Genomic DNA, 17,359 nt, shown 5'->3' on the forward strand with positions numbered 1-17,359 from the left:
AACAGAGTTAAACCATACTTTTGATTGAGCAGTTTTGAAACACTCTGTCTGTAGAAAATGCAACTGGACATTCGTAGCGCTAAGTGGGTAATAGTGGAAAAAAGAATATGTTCAAATATAAACTACACAGAAGCATTGTATGAAACTTCTTTCTGTTCTGTGCATTCAACTAACAGAGTTGTACCTTACTTTGATTGAGCCTTTCTGAAACACTCTTTCTGTAGAAACTGCCATTGGACATTCTGAGCGCTAAGAGGCCTCTATTGGGAAAAATAATATCTTCAAATAAAAACTACAGAGAAGCATTGTGTGAAACTTATTTCTGATATGTTCATTAAGCTAACAGAGTTAAACCATTCTTTTGATTGCGCAGTTCTGAACACTCTTTCTGTAGAAAATGCAAGTGGACATTCGGAGCGCTAAGATGGTAATAGTGGAAAAAGGAATATATTTAAATATAAACTACACAGTAGCATTCTGTGAAAATTCTTTCTGTTCTGTGCATTCAACTAACAGAGTTGAACCTTACTTTTGATTGAGCCGTTCTGAAACACTCTTTCTGTAGAGACTGCAATTGGACATGCTAAGCGCTAAGAGGCCTACATTGGGAAAAAGAATATCTTCAAATAAAAACTACACAGATGCATTCTGTGAAACTTATTTCTGATCTGTAAATTCAGTTAACAGAGATAAAACATATTTTTGATTGAGCAGTTATGAAACACTCTTTTTGTAGAAAATGCAAGTGGAGATTCGGAGCGCTAAGAGGGTAATAGTGGAAAAAGGAATGTCTTCAAATATAAACTACACAGAATCATTCGGTGAAACTTCTTTCTGATCTGTGCATTCAGCTAACAGAGTTAAACCATACTTTTGATTGAGCAGATCTGAACACTCTTTCTGTAGAAAATGCAACTGGACATTTGGAGCGCTAAGAGCGTAGTAGTGGAAAAAGGAATATATTCAAATATAAACTACACAGAAGCATTCTGTGAAACTTCTTTCTGATCTGAGCATTCAGCTAACAGAGTTAAACCATACATTTGATTGAGCAGTTTTGAAACACTCTGTCTGTAGAAAATGCAACTGGACATTCGTAGCGCTAAGTGGGTAATAGTGGAAAAAAGAATATGTTCAAATATAAACTACACAGAAGCATTGTATGAAACTTCTTTCTGATCTGTGCATTCAACTAACAGAGTTGAACCTTACTTTTGATTGAGCCGTTCTGAAACACTCTTTCTGTAGAAACTGCAATTGGACATGCTAAGCGCTAAGAGGCCTACATTGGGAAAAAGAATATCTTCAAATAAAAACTACACAGATGCATTCTGTGAAACTTATTTCTGATCTGTAAATTCAGTTAACAGAGATAAAACATATTTTTGATTGAGCAGTTATGAAACACTCTTTTTGTAGAAAATGCAAGTGGAGATTCGGAGCGCTAAGAGGGTAATAGTGGAAAAAGGAATGTCTTCAAATATAAACTACACAGAATCATTCGGTGAAACTTCTTTCTGATCTGTGCATTCAGCTAACAGAGTTAAACCATACTTTTGATTGAGCAGATCTGAACACTCTTTCTGTAGAAAATGCAACTGGACATTTGGAGCGCTAAGAGCGTAGTAGTGGAAAAAGGAATATATTCAAATATAAACTACACAGAAGCATTCTGTGAAACTTCTTTCTGATCTGAGTATTCAGCTAACAGAGTTAAACCATACTTTTGATTGAGCAGTTTTGAAACACTCTGTCTGTAGAAAATGCAACTGGACATTCGTAGCGCTAAGTGGGTAATAGTGGAAAAAAGAATATGTTCAAATATAAACTACACAGAAGCATTGTATGAAACTTCTTTCTGTTCTGTGCATTCAACTAACAGAGTTGAACCTTACTTTTGATTGAGCCGTTCTGAAACACTCTTTCTGTAGAAACTGCAATTGGACATTCTGAGCGCTAGGAGGCCTATATTGGGAAAAAGAACGTCTACAAATAAAAACTACACAGAAGAATTGTGTGAAACTTCTTTCTGTTCTGTTTGTTCAACTAAAAGAGTTGAACCTTAGCTTTGATTGAGCCGTTCTGAAACACTCTTTCTGTAGAAAATGCAAGTGGATATTCGGAGCGCTAAGAGCGTAATAGTGGAAAAAGGAATGTCTCCAAATATAAACTACACAGAATCATTCTGTGAAACTTCTTTCTGATCTGTGCATTCAGCTAACAGAGTTAAACCATACTTTTGATTGAGCAGATCTGAACACTCTTTCTGTAGAAAATGCAACTGGACATTTGGAGCGCTAAGAGATTAGTAGTGGAAAAAGGAATATATTCAAATATAAACTACACAGAAGCATTCTGTGAAACTTCTTTCTGATCTGAGCATTCAGCTAACAGAGTTAAACCATACTTTTGATTGAGCAGTTTTGAAACACTCTGTCTGTAGAAAATGCAACTGGACATTCGTAGCGCTAAGTGGGTAATAGTGGAAAAAAGAATATGTTCAAATATAAACTACAGAGAAGCATTGTATGAAACTTCTTTCTGTTCTGTGCATTCAACTAACAGAGTTGAACCTTACTTTGATTGAGCCTTTCTGAAACACTCTTTCTGTAGAAACTGGCATTGGACATTCTGAGCGCTAAGAGGCCTCTATTGGGAAAAATAATATCTTCAAATAAAAACTACACAGAAGCATTGTGTGAAACTTATTTCTGATATGTTCATTAAGCTAACAGAGTTAAACCATACTTTTGATTGCGCAGTTCTGAACACTCTTTCTGTAGAAAATGCAAGTGGACATTCGGAGCGCTAAGAGGGTAATAGTGGAAAAAGGAATATATTCAAATATAAACTACACAGTAGCATTCTGTGAAAATTCTTTCTGTTCTGTGCATTCAACTAACAGAGTTGAACCTTACTTTTGATTGAGCCGTTCTGAAACACTCTTTCTGTAGAAACTGCAATTGGACATGCTAAGCGCTAAGAGGCCTACATTGGGAAAAAGAATATCTTCAAATAAAAACTACACAGATGCATTCTGTGAAACTTATTTCTGATCTGTAAATTCAGTTAACAGAGATAAAACATATTTTTGATTGAGCAGTTATGAAACACTCTTTTTGTAGAAAATGCAAGTGGAGATTCGGAGCGCTAAGAGGGTAATAGTGGAAAAAGGAATGTCTTCATATATAAACTACACAGAATCATTCGGTGAAACTTCTTTCTGATCTGTGCATTCAGCTAACAGAGTTAAACCATACTTTTGATTGAGCAGATCTGAACACTCTTTCTGTAGAAAATGCAACTGGACATTTGGAGCGCTAAGAGCGTAGTAGTGGAAAAAGGAATATATTCAAATATAAACTACACAGAAGCATTCTGTGAAACTTCTTTCTGATCTGAGCATTCAGCTAACAGAGTTAAACCATACATTTGATTGAGCAGTTTTGAAACACTCTGTCTGTAGAAAATGCAACTGGACATTCGTAGCGCTAAGTGGGTAATAGTGGAAAAAAGAATATGTTCAAATATAAACTACACAGAAGCATTGTATGAAACTTCTTTCTGATCTGTGCATTCAACTAACAGAGTTGAACCTTACTTTTGATTGAGCCGTTCTGAAACACTCTTTCTGTAGAAACTGCAATTGGACATGCTAAGCGCTAAGAGGCCTACATTGGGAAAAAGAATATCTTCAAATAAAAACTACACAGATGCATTCTGTGAAACTTATTTCTGATCTGTAAATTCAGTTAACAGAGATAAAACATATTTTTGATTGAGCAGTTATGAAACACTCTTTTTGTAGAAAATGCAAGTGGAGATTCGGAGCGCTAAGAGGGTAATAGTGGAAAAAGGAATGTCTTCAAATATAAACTACACAGAATCATTCGGTGAAACTTCCTTCTGATCTGTGCATTCAGCTAACAGAGTTAAACCATACTTTTGATTGAGCAGATCTGAACACTCTTTCTGTAGAAAATGCAACTGGACATTTGGAGCGCTAAGAGCGTAGTAGTGGAAAAAGGAATATATTCAAATATAAACTACACAGAAGCATTGTATGAAACTTCTTTCTGTTCTGTGCATTCAACTAACAGAGTTGAACCTTACTTTTGATTGAGCCGTTCTGAAACACTCTTTCTGTAGAAACTGCAATTGGACATTCTGAGCGCTAGGAGGCCTATATTGGGAAAAAGAACGTCTACAAATAAAAACTACACAGAAGAATTGTGTGAAACTTCTTTCTGTTCTGTTTGTTCAACTAAAAGAGTTGAACCTTAGCTTTGATTGAGCCGTTCTGAAACACTCTTTCTGTAGAAAATGCAAGTGGAGATTCGGAGCGCTAAGAGGGTAATAGTGGAAAAAGGAATGTCTCCAAATATAAACTACACAGAATCATTCTGTGAAACTTCTTTCTGATCTGTGCATTCAGCTAACAGAGTTAAACCATACTTTTGATTGAGCAGATCTGAACACTCTTTCTGTAGAAAATGCAACTGGACATTTGGAGCGCTAAGAGATTAGTAGTGGAAAAAGGAATATATTCAAATATAAACTACACAGAAGCATTCTGTGAAACTTCTTTCTGATCTGAGCATTCAGCTAACAGAGTTAAACCATACTTTTGATTGAGCAGTTTTGAAACACTCTGTCTGTAGAAAATGCAACTGGACATTCGTAGCGCTAAGTGGGTAATAGTGGAAAAAAGAATATGTTCAAATATAAACTACACAGAAGCATTGTATGAAACTTCTTTCTGTTCTGTGCATTCAACTAACAGAGTTGAACCTTACTTTGATTGAGCCTTTCTGAAACACTCTTTCTGTAGAAACTGCCATTGGACATTCTGAGCGCTAAGAGGCCTCTATTGGGAAAAATCATATCTTCAAATAAAAACTACACAGAAGCATTGTGTGAAACTTATTTCTGATATGTTCATTAAGCTAACAGAGTTAAACCATACTTTTGATTGCGCAGTTCTGAACACTCTTTCTGTAGAAAATGCAAGTGGACATTCGGAGCGCTAAGAGGGTAATAGTGGAAAAAGGAATATATTCAAATATAAACTACACAGTAGCATTCTGTGAAAATTCTTTCTGTTCTGTGCATTCAACTAACAGAGTTGAACCTTACTATTGATTGAGCCGTTCTGAAACACTCTTTCTGTAGAAACTGCAATTGGACATGCTAAGCGCTAAGAGGCCTACATTGGGAAAAAGAATATCTTCAAATAAAAACTACACAGATGCATTCTGTGAAACTTATTTCTGATCTGTAAATTCAGTTAACAGAGATAAAACATATTTTTGATTGAGCAGTTATGAAACACTCTTTTTGTAGAAAATGCAAGTGGAGATTCGGAGCGCTAAGAGGGTAATAGTGGAAAAAGGAATGTCTTCAAATAAAAACTACACAGAATCATTCGGTGAAACTTCTTTCTGATCTGTGCATTCAGCTAACAGAGTTAAACCATACTTTTGATTGAGCAGATCTGAACACTCTTTCTGTAGAAAATGCAACTGGACATTTGGAGCGCTAAGAGCGTAGTAGTGGAAAAAGGAATATATTCAAATATAAACTACACAGAAGCATTCTGTGAAACTTCTTTCTGATCTGAGTATTCAGCTAACAGAGTTAAACCATACTTTTGATTGAGCAGTTTTGAAACACTCTGTCTGTAGAAAATGCAACTGGACATTCGTAGCGCTAAGTGGGTAATAGTGGAAAAAAGAATATGTTCAAATATAAACTACACAGAAGCATTGTATGAAACTTCTTTCTGTTCTGTGCATTCAACTAACAGAGTTGAACCTTACTTTTGATTGAGCCGTTCTGAAACACTCTTTCTGTAGAAACTGCAATTGGACATTCTGAGCGCTAGGAGGCCTATATTGGGAAAAAGAACGTCTACAAATAAAAACTACACAGAAGAATTGTGTGAAACTTCTTTCTGTTCTGTTTGTTCAACTAAAAGAGTTGAACCTTAGTTTTGATTGAGCCGTTCTGAAACACTCTTTCTGTAGAAAATGCAAGTGGAGATTCGGAGCGCTAAGAGGGTAATAGTGGAAAAAGGAATGTCTCCAAATATAAACTACACAGAATCATTCTGTGAAACTTCTTTGTGATCTGTGCATTCAGCTAACAGAGTTAAACCATACTTTTGATTGAGCAGATCTGAACACTCTTTCTGTAGAAAATGCAACTGGACATTTGGAGCGCTAAGAGATTAGTAGTGGAAAAAGGAATATATTCAAATATAAACTACACAGAAGCATTCTGTGAAACTTCTTTCTGATCTGAGCATTCAGCTAACAGAGTTAAACCATACTTTTGATTGAGCAGTTTTGAAACACTCTGTCTGTAGAAAATGCAACTGGACATTCGTAGCGCTAAGTGGGTAATAGTGGAAAAAAGAATATGTTCAAATATAAACTACACAGAAGCATTGTATGAAACTTCTTTCTGTTCTGTGCATTCAACTAACAGAGTTGAACCTTACTTTGATTGAGCCTTTCTGAAACACTCTTTCTGTAGAAACTGCCATTGGACATTCTGAGCGCTAAGAGGCCTCTATTGGGAAAAATCATATCTTCAAATAAAAACTACAGAGAAGCATTGTGTGAAACTTATTTCTGATATGTTCATTAAGCTAACAGAGTTAAACCATTCTTTTGATTGCGCAGTTCTGAACACTCTTTCTGTAGAAAATGCAAGTGGACATTCGGAGCGCTAAGATGGTAATAGTGGAAAAAGGAATATATTTAAATATAAACTACACAGTAGCATTCTGTGAAAATTCTTTCTGTTCTGTGCATTCAACTAACAGAGTTGAACCTTACTTTTGATTGAGCCGTTCTGAAACACTCTTTCTGTAGAAACTGCAATTGGACATGCTAAGCGCTAAGAGGCCTACATTGGGAAAAAGAATATCTTCAAATAAAAACTACACAGATGCATTCTGTGAAACTTATTTCTGATCTGTAAATTCAGTTAACAGAGATAAAACATATTTTTGATTGAGCAGTTATGAAACACTCTTTTTGTAGAAAATGCAAGTGGAGATTCGGAGCGCTAAGAGGGTAATAGTGGAAAAAGGAATGTCTTCAAATATAAACTACACAGAATCATTCGGTGAAACTTCTTTCTGATCTGTGCATTCAGCTAACAGAGTTAAACCATACTTTTGATTGAGCAGATCTGAACACTCTTTCTGTAGAAAATGCAACTGGACATTTGGAGCGCTAAGAGCGTAGTAGTGGAAAAAGGAATATATTCAAATATAAACTACACAGAAGCATTCTGTGAAACTTCTTTCTGATCTGAGTATTCAGCTAACAGAGTTAAACCATACTTTTGATTGAGCAGTTTTGAAACACTCTGTCTGTAGAAAATGCAACTGGACATTCGTAGCGCTAAGTGGGTAATAGTGGAAAAAAGAATATGTTCAAATATAAACTACACAGAAGCATTGTATGAAACTTCTTTCTGTTCTGTGCATTCAACTAACAGAGTTGAACCTTACTTTTGATTGAGCCGTTCTGAAACACTCTTTCTGTAGAAACTGCAATTGGACATTCTGAGCGCTAGGAGGCCTATATTGGGAAAAAGAACGTCTACAAATAAAAACTACACAGAAGAATTGTGTGAAACTTCTTTCTGTTCTGTTTGTTCAACTAAAAGAGTTGAACCTTAGTTTTGATTGAGCCGTTCTGAAACACTCTTTCTGTAGAAAATGCAAGTGGAGATTCGGAGCGCTAAGAGGGTAATAGTGGAAAAAGGAATGTCTCCAAATATAAACTACACAGAATCATTCTGTGAAACTTCTTTGTGATCTGTGCATTCAGCTAACAGAGTTAAACCATACTTTTGATTGAGCAGATCTGAACACTCTTTCTGTAGAAAATGCAACTGGACATTTGGAGCGCTAAGAGATTAGTAGTGGAAAAAGGAATATATTCAAATATAAACTACACAGAAGCATTCTGTGAAACTTCTTTCTGATCTGAGCATTCAGCTAACAGAGTTAAACCATACTTTTGATTGAGCAGTTTTGAAACACTCTGTCTGTAGAAAATGCAACTGGACATTCGTAGCGCTAAGTGGGTAATAGTGGAAAAAAGAATATGTTCAAATATAAACTACACAGAAGCATTGTATGAAACTTCTTTCTGTTCTGTGCATTCAACTAACAGAGTTGAACCTTACTTTGATTGAGCCTTTCTGAAACACTCTTTCTGTAGAAACTGCCATTGGACATTCTGAGCGCTAAGAGGCCTCTATTGGGAAAAATCATATCTTCAAATAAAAACTACAGAGAAGCATTGTGTGAAACTTATTTCTGATATGTTCATTAAGCTAACAGAGTTAAACCATTCTTTTGATTGCGCAGTTCTGAACACTCTTTCTGTAGAAAATGCAAGTGGACATTCGGAGCGCTAAGATGGTAATAGTGGAAAAAGGAATATATTTAAATATAAACTACACAGTAGCATTCTGTGAAAATTCTTTCTGTTCTGTGCATTCAACTAACAGAGTTGAACCTTACTTTTGATTGAGCCGTTCTGAAACACTCTTTCTGTAGAAACTGCAATTGGACATGCTAAGCGCTAAGAGGCCTACATTGGGAAAAAGAATATCTTCAAATAAAAACTACACAGATGCATTCTGTGAAACTTATTTCTGATCTGTAAATTCAGTTAACAGAGATAAAACATATTTTTGATTGAGCAGTTATGAAACACTCTTTTTGTAGAAAATGCAAGTGGAGATTCGGAGCGCTAAGAGGGTAATAGTGGAAAAAGGAATGTCTTCAAATATAAACTACACAGAATCATTCGGTGAAACTTCTTTCTGATCTGTGCATTCAGCTAACAGAGTTAAACCATACTTTTGATTGAGCAGATCTGAACACTCTTTCTGTAGAAAATGCAACTGGACATTTGGAGCGCTAAGAGCGTAGTAGTGGAAAAAGGAATATATTCAAATATAAACTACACAGAAGCATTCTGTGAAACTTCTTTCTGATCTGAGCATTCAGCTAACAGAGTTAAACCATACATTTGATTGAGCAGTTTTGAAACACTCTGTCTGTAGAAAATGCAACTGGACATTCGTAGCGCTAAGTGGGTAATAGTGGAAAAAAGAATATGTTCAAATATAAACTACACAGAAGCATTGTATGAGACTTCTTTCTGATCTGTGCATTCAAGTAACAGAGTTGAACCTTACTTTTGATTGAGCCGTTCTGAAACACTCTTTCTGTAGAAACTGCAATTGGACATGCTAAGCGCTAAGAGGCCTACATTGGGAAAAAGAATATCTTCAAATAAAAACTACACAGATGCATTCTGTGAAACTTATTTCTGATCTGTAAATTCAGTTAACAGAGATAAAACATATTTTTGATTGAGCAGTTATGAAACACTCTTTTTGTAGAAAATGCAAGTGGAGATTCGGAGCGCTAAGAGGGTAATAGTGGAAAAAGGAATGTCTTCAAATATAAACTACACAGAATCATTCGGTGAAACTTCTTTCTGATCTGTGCATTCAGCTAACAGAGTTAAACCATACTTTTGATTGAGCAGATCTGAACACTCTTTCTGTAGAAAATGCAACTGGACATTTGGAGCGCTAAGAGCGTAGTAGTGGAAAAAGGAATATATTCAAATATAAACTACACAGAAGCATTCTGTGAAACTTCTTTCTGATCTGAGTATTCAGCTAACAGAGTTAAACCATACTTTTGATTGAGCAGTTTTGAAACACTCTGTCTGTAGAAAATGCAACTGGACATTCGTAGCGCTAAGTGGGTAATAGTGGAAAAAAGAATATGTTCAAATATAAACTACACAGAAGCATTGTATGAAACTTCTTTCTGTTCTGTGCATTCAACTAACAGAGTTGAACCTTACTTTTGATTGAGCCGTTCTGAAACACTCTTTCTGTAGAAACTGCAATTGGACATTCTGAGCGCTAGGAGGCCTATATTGGGAAAAAGAACGTCTACAAATAAAAACTACACAGAAGAATTGTGTGAAACTTCTTTCTGTTCTGTTTGTTCAACTAAAAGAGTTGAACCTTAGCTTTGATTGAGCCGTTCTGAAACACTCTTTCTGTAGAAAATGCAAGTGGAGATTCGGAGCGCTAAGAGGGTAATAGTGGAAAAAGGAATGTCTCCAAATATAAACTACACAGAATCATTCTGTGAAACTTCTTTCTGATCTGTGCATTCAGCTAACAGAGTTAAACCATACTTTTGATTGAGCAGATCTGAACACTCTTTCTGTAGAAAATGCAACTGGACATTTGGAGCGCTAAGGGATTAGTAGTGGAAAAAGGAATATATTCAAATATAAACTACACAGAAGCATTCTGTGAAACTTCTTTCTGATCTGAGCATTCAGCTAACAGAGTTAAACCATACTTTTGATTGAGCAGTTTTGAAACACTCTGTCTGTAGAAAATGCAACTGGACATTCGTAGCGCTAAGTGGGTAATAGTGGAAAAAAGAATATGTTCAAATATAAACTACACAGAAGCATTGTATGAAACTTCTTTCTGTTCTGTGCATTCAACTAACAGAGTTGAACCTTACTTTGATTGAGCCTTTCTGAAACACTCTTTCTGTAGAAACTGCCATTGGACATTCTGAGCGCTAAGAGGCCTCTATTGGGAAAAATAATATCTTCAAATAAAAACTACACAGAAGCATTGTGTGAAACTTATTTCTGATATGTTCATTAAGCTAACAGAGTTAAACCATACTTTTGATTGCGCAGTTCTGAACACTCTTTCTGTAGAAAATGCAAGTGGACATTCGGAGCGCTAAGAGGGTAATAGTGGAAAAAGGAATATATTTAAATATAAACTACACAGTAGCATTCTGTGAAAATTCTTTCTGTTCTGTGCATTCAACTAACAGAGTTGAACCTTACTTTTGATTGAGCCGTTCTGAAACACTCTTTCTGTAGAAACTGCAATTGGACATGCTAAGCGCTAAGAGGCCTACATTGGGAAAAAGAATATCTTCAAATAAAAACTACACAGATGCATTCTGTGAAACTTATTTCTGATCTGTAAATTCAGTTAACAGAGATAAAACATATTTTTGATTGAGCAGTTATGAAACACTCTTTTTGTAGAAAATGCAAGTGGAGATTCGGAGCGCTAAGAGGGTAATAGTGGAAAAAGGAATGTCTTCAAATATAAACTACACAGAATCATTCGGTGAAACTTCTTTCTGATCTGTGCATTCAGCTAACAGAGTTAAACCATACTTTTGATTGAGCAGATCTGAACACTCTTTCTGTAGAAAATGCAACTGGACATTTGGAGCGCTAAGAGCGTAGTAGTGGAAAAAGGAATATATTCAAATATAAACTACACAGAAGCATTCTGTGAAACTTCTTTCTGATCTGAGCATTCAGCTAACAGAGTTAAACCATACATTTGATTGAGCAGTTTTGAAACACTCTGTCTGTAGAAAATGCAACTGGACATTCGTAGCGCTAAGTGGGTAATAGTGGAAAAAAGAATATGTTCAAATATAAACTACACAGAAGCATTGTATGAAACTTCTTTCTGATCTGTGCATTCAACTAACAGAGTTGAACCTTACTTTTGATTGAGCCGTTCTGAAACACTCTTTCTGTAGAAACTGCAATTGGACATGCTAAGCGCTAAGAGGCCTACATTGGGAAAAAGAATATCTTCAAATAAAAACTACACAGATGCATTCTGTGAAACTTATTTCTGATCTGTAAATTCAGTTAACAGAGATAAAACATATTTTTGATTGAGCAGTTATGAAACACTCTTTTTGTAGAAAATGCAAGTGGAGATTCGGAGCGCTAAGAGGGTAATAGTGGAAAAAGGAATGTCTTCAAATATAAACTACACAGAATCATTCGGTGAAACTTCTTTCTGATCTGTGCATTCAGCTAACAGAGTTAAACCATACTTTTGATTGAGCAGATCTGAACACTCTTTCTGTAGAAAATGCAACTGGACATTTGGAGCGCTAAGAGCGTAGTAGTGGAAAAAGGAATATATTCAAATATAAACTACACAGAAGCATTCTGTGAAACTTCTTTCTGATCTGAGTATTCAGCTAACAGAGTTAAACCATACTTTTGATTGAGCAGTTTTGAAACACTCTGTCTGTAGAAAATGCAACTGGACATTCGTAGCGCTAAGTGGGTAATAGTGGAAAAAAGAATATGTTCAAATATAAACTACACAGAAGCATTGTATGAAACTTCTTTCTGTTCTGTGCATTCAACTAACAGAGTTGAACCTTACTTTTGATTGAGCCGTTCTGAAACACTCTTTCTGTAGAAACTGCAATTGGACATTCTGAGCGCTAGGAGGCCTATATTGGGAAAAAGAACGTCTACAAATAAAAACTACACAGAAGAATTGTGTGAAACTTCTTTCTGTTCTGTTTGTTCAACTAAAAGAGTTGAACCTTAGCTTTGATTGAGCCGTTCTGAAACACTCTTTCTGTAGAAAATGCAAGTGGATATTCGGAGCGCTAAGAGGGTAATAGTGGAAAAAGGAATGTCTCCAAATATAAACTACACTGAATCATTCTGTGAAACTTCTTTCTGATCTGTGCATTCAGCTAACAGAGTTAAACCATACTTTTGATTGAGCAGATCCGAACACTCTTTCTGTAGAAAATGCAACTGGACATTTGGAGCGCTAAGAGATTAGTAGTGGAAAAAGGAATATATTCAAATATAAACTACACAGAAGCATTCTGTGAAACTTCTTTCTGATCTGAGCATTCAGCTAACAGAGTTAAACCATACTTTTGATTGAGCAGTTTTGAAACACTCTGTCTGTAGAAAATGCAACTGGACATTCGTAGCGCTAAGTGGGTAATAGTGGAAAAAAGAATATGTTCAAATATAAACTACACAGAAGCATTGTATGAAACTTCTTTCTGTTCTGTGCATTCAACTAACAGAGTTGAACCTTACTTTGATTGAGCCTTTCTGAAACACTCTTTCTGTAGAAACTGCCATTGGACATTCTGAGCGCTAAGAGGCCTCTATTGGGAAAAATAATATCTTCAAATAAAAACTACACAGAAGCATTGTGTGAAACTTATTTCTGATATGTTCATTAAGCTAACAGAGTTAAACCATACTTTTGATTGCGCAGTTCTGAACACTCTTTCTGTAGAAAATGCAAGTGGACATTCGGAGCGCTAAGAGGGTAATAGTGGAAAAAGGAATATATTCAAATATAAACTACACAGTAGCATTCTGTGAAAATTCTTTCTGTTCTGTGCATTCAACTAACAGAGTTGAACCTTACTTTTGATTGAGCCGTTCTGAAACACTCTTTCTGTAGAAACTGCAATTGGACATGCTAAGCGCTAAGAGGCCTACATTGGGAAAAAGAATATCTTCAAATAAAAACTACACAGATGCATTCTGTGAAACTTATTTCTGATCTGTAAATTCAGTTAACAGAGATAAAACATATTTTTGATTGAGCAGTTATGAAACACTCTTTTTGTAGAAAATGCAAGTGGAGATTCGGAGCGCTAAGAGGGTAATAGTGGAAAAAGGAATGTCTTCAAATATAAACTACACAGAATCATTCGGTGAAACTTCTTTCTGATCTGTGCATTCAGCTAACAGAGTTAAACCATACTTTTGATTGAGCAGATCTGAACACTCTTTCTGTAGAAAATGCAACTGGACATTTGGAGCGCTAAGAGCGTAGTAGTGGAAAAAGGAATATATTCAAATATAAACTACACAGAAGCATTCTGTGAAACTTCTTTCTGATCTGAGTATTCAGCTAACAGAGTTAAACCATACTTTTGATTGAGCAGTTTTGAAACACTCTGTCTGTAGAAAATGCAACTGGACATTCGTAGCGCTAAGTGGGTAATAGTGGAAAAAAGAATATGTTCAAATATAAACTACACAGAAGCATTGTATGAAACTTCTTTCTGTTCTGTGCATTCAACTAACAGAGTTGAACCTTACTTTTGATTGAGCCGTTCTGAAACACTCTTTCTGTAGAAACTGCAATTGGACATTCTGAGCGCTAGGAGGCCTATATTGGGAAAAAGAACGTCTACAAATAAAAACTACACAGAAGAATTGTGTGAAACTTCTTTCTGTTCTGTTTGTTCAACTAAAAGAGTTGAACCTTAGTTTTGATTGAGCCGTTCTGAAACACTCTTTCTGTAGAAAATGCAAGTGGAGATTCGGAGCGCTAAGAGGGTAATAGTGGAAAAAGGAATGTCTCCAAATATAAACTACACAGAATCATTCTGTGAAACTTCTTTGTGATCTGTGCATTCAGCTAACAGAGTTAAACCATACTTTTGATTGAGCAGATCTGAACACTCTTTCTGTAGAAAATGCAACTGGACATTTGGAGCGCTAAGAGATTAGTAGTGGAAAAAGAAATATATTCAAATATAAACTACACAGAAGCATTCTGTGAAACTTCTTTCTGATCTGAGCATTCAGCTAACAGAGTTAAACCATACTTTTGATTGAGCAGTTTTGAAACACTCTGTCTGTAGAAAATGCAACTGGACATTCGTAGCGCTAAGTGGGTAATAGTGGAAAAAAGAATATGTTCAAATATAAACTACACAGAAGCATTGTATGAAACTTCTTTCTGTTCTGTGCATTCAACTAACAGAGTTGAACCTTACTTTGATTGAGCCTTTCTGAAACACTCTTTCTGTAGAAACTGCCATTGGACATTCTGAGCGCTAAGAGGCCTCTATTGGGAAAAATAATATCTTCAAATAAAAACTACAGAGAAGCATTGTGTGAAACTTATTTCTGATATGTTCATTAAGCTAACAGAGTTAAACCATTCTTTTGATTGCGCAGTTCTGAACACTCTTTCTGTAGAAAATGCAAGTGGACATTCGGAGCGCTAAGAGGGTAATAGTGGAAAAAGGAATATATATAAATATAAACTACACAGTAGCATTCTGTGAAAATTCTTTCTGTTCTGTGCATTCAACTAACAGAGTTGAACCTTACTTTTGATTGAGCCGTTCTGAAACACTCTTTCTGTAGAAACTGCAATTGGACATGCTAAGCGCTAAGAGGCCTACATTGGGAAAAAGAATATCTTCAAATAAAAACTACACAGATGCATTCTGTGAAACTTATTTCTGATCTGTAAATTCAGTTAACAGAGATAAAACATATTTTTGATTGAGCAGTTATGAAACACTCTTTTTGTAGAAAATGCAAGTGGAGATTCGGAGCGCTAAGAGGGTAATAGTGGAAAAAGGAATGTCTTCAAATATAAACTACACAGAATCATTCGGTGAAACTTCTTTCTGATCTGTGCATTCAGCTAACAGAGTTAAACCATACTTTTGATTGAGCAGATCTGAACACTCTTTCTGTAGAAAATGCAACTGGACATTTGGAGCGCTAAGAGCGTAGTAGTGGAAAAAGGAATATATTCAAATATAAACTACACAGAAGCATTCTGTGAAACTTCTTTCTGATCTGAGCATTCAGCTAACAGAGTTAAACCATACATTTGATTGAGCAGTTTTGAAACACTCTGTCTGTAGAAAATGCAACTGGACATTCGTAGCGCTAAGTGGGTAATAGTGGAAAAAAGAATATGTTCAAATATAAACTACACAGAAGCATTGTATGAAACTTCTTTCTGATCTGTGCATTCAACTAACAGAGTTGAACCTTACTTTTGATTGAGCCGTTCTGAAACACTCTTTCTGTAGAAACTGCAATTGGACATGCTAAGCGCTAAGAGGCCTACATTGGGAAAAAGAATATCTTCAAATAAAAACTACACAGATGCATTCTGTGAAACTTATTTCTGATCTGTAAATTCAGTTAACAGAGATAAAACATATTTTTGATTGAGCAGTTATGAAACACTCTTTTTGTAGAAAATGCAAGTGGAGATTCGGAGCGCTAAGAGGGTAATAGTGGAAAAAGGAATGTCTTCAAATATAAACTACACAGAATCATTCGGTGAAACTTCTTTCTGATCTGTGCATTCAGCTAACAGAGTTAAACCATACTTTTGATTGAGCAGATCTGAACACTCTTTCTGTAGAAAATGCAACTGGACATTTGGAGCGCTAAGAGCGTAGTAGTGGAAAAAGGAACATATTCAAATATAAACTACACAGAAGCATTCTGTGAAACTTCTTTCTGATCTGAGCATTCAGCTAACAGAGTTAAACCATACTTTTGATTGAGCAGTTTTGAAACACTCTGTCTGTAGAAAATGCAACTGGACATTCGTAGCGCTAAGTGGGTAATAGTGGAAAAAAGAATATGTTCAAATATAAACTACACAGAAGCATTGTATGAAACTTCTTTCTGTTCTGTGCATTCAACTAACAGAGTTGAACCTTACTTTTGATTGAGCCGTTCTGAAACACTCTTTCTGTAGAAACTGCAATTGGACATTCTGAGCGCTAGGAGGCCTATTTTGGGAAAAAGAATGTCTACAAATAAAAACTACACAGAAGAGTTGTGTGAAACTTCTTTCTGTTCTGTTTGTTCAACTAAAAGAGTTGAACCTTAGTTTTGATTGAGCCGTTCTGAAACACTCTTTCTTTAGAAAATGCAAGTGGAGATTCGGAGCGCTAAGAGGGTAATAGTGGAAAAAGGAATGTCTCCAAATATAAACTACACAGAATCATTCTGTGAAACTTCTTTCTGATCTGTGCATTCAGCTAACAGAGTTAAACCATACTTTTGATTGAGCAGATCTGAACACTCTTTCTGTAGAAAATGCAACTGGACATTTGGAGCGCTAAGAGAGTAGTAGTGGAAAAAGGAATATATTCAAATATAAACTACACAGAAGCATTCTGTGAAACTTCTTTCTGATCTGAGCATTCAGCTAACAGAGTTAAACCATACTTTTGATTGAGCAGTTTTGAAACACTCTGTCTGTAGAAAATGCAACTGGACATTCGTAGCGCTAAGTGGGTAATAGTGGAAAAAAGAATATGTTCAAATATAAACTACACAGAAGCATTGTATGAAACTTCTTTCTGTTCTGTGCATTCAACTAACAGAGTTGAACCTTACATTTGATTGAGCCTTTCTGAAACACTCTTTCTGTAGAAACTGCAATTGGACATTCTGAGCGCTAAGAGGCCTCTATTGGGAAAAATAATATCTTCAAATAAAAACTACACAGAAGCATTGTGTGAACCTTATTTCTGATATGTTCATTAAGCTAACAGAGTTAAACCATACTTTTGATTGCGCAGTTCTGAACACTCTTTCTGTAGAAAATGCAAGTGGACATTCGGAGCGCTAAGAGGGTAATAGTGGAAAAAGGAATATATTCAAATATAAACTAC

This window comes from Symphalangus syndactylus, chromosome 3, assembly GCF_028878055.3.
Source record: "Symphalangus syndactylus isolate Jambi chromosome 3, NHGRI_mSymSyn1-v2.1_pri, whole genome shotgun sequence".
Lineage (NCBI taxonomy): Eukaryota > Metazoa > Chordata > Mammalia > Primates > Hylobatidae > Symphalangus > Symphalangus syndactylus.